Raw genomic sequence first — 5,200 nt, 5'->3', positions numbered from 1 at the left:
TACGCTTTGCCCTAAGGTATTTGTATTCTAATTTTTTTTGGGTTCATTCTTCGAGTCAGGTTTCGGCTCCAGCTCAATTGACCCTCAAGTTTTGAATTTGTGTGGACTAGAAAAAATGGCTCTTACGCCTTGGGTCAAAACAATCCCTTATATGCACAGCCTTGAGGCACATTAAGCTGGTGACAATGGCTCTTACGCGTTGCCCTTAGGCATATATAGTTAACTATTTTGGGTCCGGTCTCCAAATCGGGTTACGACTCGAGCTCATTTTGACCCTCACATTTTCAAATTTTCACCTGGCACCGGTGGCTCTTACGCTTTCAATCGATGTGACCTTTTAGTGTGTGGCCCTGAGGCTCGTTAGGCTGGCAACAATGGCTCTTACTCTTTGCCCTTAGGCATATGTAGGCTTTGTTTTCCTCTCGTTAAAGACTTTCTGAAATGATTTTTCTTAACCCGCCGGTGGTTCGGCAAGAACCTCGATTTTAAGTCATTTGCGGCGATGTTCGAGCACCTCGGAAGGTTTAGCTCGAAGCCTTGTGATTTGGAGCTAACATGGTCAAAAATCTTTTGCCTATAGAGGGTAGCCTATTTAACCGGTTCTTTTCGAAGTAGATTCAAAGTAATGGCTTATTATTTTGTAGCGACGCTCGGGCATCCCCGAGTCGCATTAATTCGGCTGGTACAGCCGTATGACCGTAGTCATTTGTGTTTGGCCGGAGCCATTTTTGGTCCCGGGTGTAGTAGTTTAGGCATCTATATTGAGGGTATGCCCTTTCGGCAGTCTTACAAATGCGATATATAGCCTGAATTTTGGGATTGAGTTTATGCCTGTAGTAAGGTCTTACAAAAGTTTCATGCTTTTTGAGCTCTTATAGTTTTGTTGATACTTGGTACAAGTATGATTCATGCCTTGCTTGAGGTCTTACAGTTTCCGCTGTTGATACTCGGTACAAGTATGTTCCATGCCTTGCTTGAGGTCTTACAGTTTGTGCTGCTGATACTCGGTATGAGTTTTACGATACCGACTTTGCCCGCTCGGGGCTTATGGCCTCGGGTTTTTTAACAAATGGCGATAGGTGACAGTCTCCGAGTCATCAAGTTTGCTTAGGCTCGGGGGACGTTACTCATGACCTTGGAATTTCCTCATTAAGGGCTTATGATTTTGGAGATTCCGACCCTGAGGTCATGCGCTTTTTGAGTTAGCGATGCAAGTCTCCGAGTGTTCAGGACATTCTTCCCTTTTGGAGATATTTCGTGATTTGCATGCTGCCTCATTAAGGGCTTATGATTTTGAAGTTCCGACCTTGAGGTCAGGCGGGTGCCGAGTTATTGACGCTAATCTCCGAGTATTTCGGGGAATTCTTATTGGAAGGATCTTTGCTATGAAAATGCTAAATTTCCTTTGGAGTATGTTGTTCCCCGTAGATGGTTTTAACCCCATACTCTGTCGGAAATTTCATCATTTGATGGAGGGTGGAAGGTGCCGCTCTCATGCGGTGTATCCTTGGTCGCCCGAATAAGGCATTGTATTTCATGTCTCCTTTAATGATGTGGAATTTGACATTTTGGGTCGTGCCAGCCACGGTGACTGGGAGAGTGATCTCTCCTTTCATTGTTTCGATCGCCATGTTGAATCCGTTAAGGACTCGAGTGGCGGGAACGATTTAGTCTAGCAGTCCGAGCTGCTCTATTGCCCTCGACCTGATAGTGTTAGCTAAGCTACTTGGATTCATGAGCACATGTTTTATTCGAAATGTATAAATGAAGAAAGAGGTTACCAGTGCGTCGTTATGAGGTTGGACAAGGTTTTAGAATCCTCCTCGCTGAACGTAAGGTCATCTTCGGGTACGTATCCCCGAGTTCGCTTTTCTCTGGTGATGGATATTTTTGTCTTTCTCATCACGGGTTCTTGGGGAGTGTCGACGCCCCCCAAAATCACGTGGATAACACGTTGTGGCTCATTTGTTTTGTTCCTCTTGGCCATGCGTGTTATGAAGTTCATTCTATTAACGACGTCAAAACATATCATGTCATGTCCGATTGACCTCAAATTTTGCGCACAAGTCATAAATGACACCACAAACCTATTCCAACTTCCAAAAATCCAATCCGACCCCGATATAAAAAAGTCCACTCCCGGTCAAACTTTCCAAATTTCCAACTTTCGGCATTTCAAGCCTAATTCTACTACAGACCTCCAAAACATAATCTGGATGCGCTCCTAAGTCCAAAATTACCTAATGGAGCTAATGGAACCATCACAATTAAAATCGAAGGTCGTTTACACATAAGTCAACATCCAGTAAACTTTTCCAACTTAAGCTTTCAAATAAGAGACTAAGTGTCTCAATTCAATCCAAAATCTCTCCGAGCCCGAACCAACTAATCCGGTAAGTCATAAACACAGCTAAAGAACACAAAAGAAGTAGAAAATGAGGTAACGGGCCTATGACTCTCAAAATGACTGGCTGGATCATTACAAATGTTATATTATTATTGTACTCCTTAGTAAATGCTCATGCACTTGTGACACCGGATTTTGGGATATTTTAGTTGTTGCTTACGAATTTGTATATTATTATCACCTTTCACTTCTTTTATAATATACTAATAATGTTTGTACCCATGGTTTCAAAGGTGTAAAATTTCCTTCATGAACAAAATTTATGATTTCGAAAATAATAAAATGAACAATTAATGTGATAGCTCATCGTTGGTTTTCTTAACGGTGACGTTGGGTACCATCACAGACTATAGTGAGTTTTGGGTCCTGACAGGGAATAACCTTATTATCACAACAATTACAACATATAAATCCATTTTGGTATGCAACCAGATTCACCTATATCATATCATCCATCTTTGTCACTCAATATCATATTTTTCCACATTATTTCAATACCATTGCAGCTTGCAACCCGCTCCCCAAACAATTTGAATTAAGCAAACAAATTATAACCAACTACGACGTATCACAAAATAAAACAAAATAGAGTAATTAAACAAAGAAGGTCACAAGCGGATAAAACTAGTTACATAATGACCCACAAAGTCAAATAGCAAGTAATGACGATTCATAACTAAAGGCACAATTACACAAAATCAATTAAATTTAAGGCACATAACGGATAAGGCATGAATTCAACAAGTAATTGCAATTAACAATTAAAGCATGTAAGGAGTAAACTTGACAATAAAAGATAGAACATGTATTAACCATTTCAATTAAATGTGAGAAAGAAGCCTAAGATTCTAAATCGATCAAATTCCACATATAAGCTCGTGTACACACTCGTCACCTTATGCACATATTGTCACGTCCCAAAACCCGACCCGTCGTGATGGCGCCTATCGTGAAACTATGACAGCCTTAACTCAACAATCAACCTGATAATAGTAAGTTTGAAAACATTTACGGAAGATTTTAACAGTTAAAGAACTATTTGAAACATAAGAAATTCCAAGAATAAATACAATCCAGCCCAAAACCGTGGTGTCACTAAGTGCATGAGCGTCTAAGAAAAAATACATAGTCTCATATAATGTCTAAGGGAACAAGTGAAATACAACTAGAAAGTAAGGTGGACAGCCAAGGCCTGCGAATGCCGTGCAGGTACCTCAATAATCTTCTAAGTCAGAAGCCTCGATCAAACATCCGCCACTAGATCCAAAGTGCCTGAATCTGCACACGAGGTGCAAGGAGTAACGTGAGTATACCAACTCAGTAAGTAACAAGTTCAAACTTTGGACTGATAGGTAGTGACAAACTCAACCTCCTCAAGGATAACATAAATAATGTATAGAAAGTAGGCATGCTGTCAGTTAAATAAATAGTTCGAACAGTAAAACAGAGCAAGTATGAGCAAGGTAAAGGAGTGTAACTCTGCTACATCTACATGTTAATGCAAATGCTGTATGAAATGCACCATGCTGAGTGTCTCATATGCCCACAAACTCAAATGCTCGTCCACTCAGTATTGTATATGGCTCATACGGCCTAGGGAAGATCCATCCCGGAATATATACATCTCTAATAGTAATCACTCAGTACTAAGGAAGGTAATTCCAGCCTACGGAGAAGATAAATCTCCAGATAATATCAATAAAACTCACAACCACTCGATACTGTATATGGCTCACAAGGCCCAGGAAAGATCCATCCCAGAATATATACCCATCACTGACAATAGTCATCCAGTACCGAGGAAGGCCATTCTAGCCTATGGAGAAGATCCATCTCCAAATATAAATACTTCGGACAAGATCCATGTCCAGGGAAGATCAATCCCTCAATATCATCAACTGCGCTCACTAGGGGTGTAGAGACTCCGGAGGGGCTTCTCTTAGCCCAAGCGCTATAACAAGCCAACGAAAGCATGTTCAATATCTTGTTGCGGCGTGTAGCCCGATCCCATACTGTCGCTCAACATCAGGCTCTCGGCCTCGCTCAATCAACACTCTCCAGTCTCACACACACGGGCTCAAAATGTCATGATACTAGCCCGAACAATGATATGATGTGTCAAATTAACAATAGTCGAGACTGAGGCATGATATAATATGCATGAACATGACTGAGTACAGAATATCAATGAAGCTAATGATATAACAGCAAGAAATGACCTCTCGGGTCTCAACAGTATCGGTGTGAATCCTTAACATGATAATTAGCATGATTTGCAGCTCATTAACTTAATCACATAATTACAACATAGATATCAACAAGAAGGAGTCATTAAGTGCTTCCATGGAATGATCCAAGCCGCAAATTCTCACGGTGCACTCTCACAAGCCCGTTACTTGGCATTTGTGTTACCTCAATAGTAATCATAGAACACATACTTTGGGGTTTCGAACCCTCAAAACCAAGTTTAGGAGCGTTACTTACCTCAACCAAACAAACTCTAGCCCGCAATGCCCTTGCCTCTCGATTCGGCCTCCAAATGCCCAAAATCTAATGAAAATCAGAACAATAACATCAATATATGCTAACGGAACAAAGCCCACGCGAAAATAATCAAACTACATCACAAATCCCGAATTTGGTCAAACCCGACCCCCAGGTCCACGCCTCGGATTCCGATAAAAATCAAATCACTAAAATCCTTATCCTCCCACGAGTCTATACATACTAAGAACATCAAAATCGGACCTCAAATGGCCACTCAAATCACCACTCAAAGCTCTCCAAAACTCA

The sequence above is a fragment of the Nicotiana sylvestris genome, chromosome 7 (genome assembly GCF_000393655.2).
Source record: "Nicotiana sylvestris chromosome 7, ASM39365v2, whole genome shotgun sequence".
In the NCBI taxonomy this organism is placed as follows: domain Eukaryota; kingdom Viridiplantae; phylum Streptophyta; class Magnoliopsida; order Solanales; family Solanaceae; genus Nicotiana; species Nicotiana sylvestris.
This window is presented reverse-complemented; position numbering follows the sequence as displayed.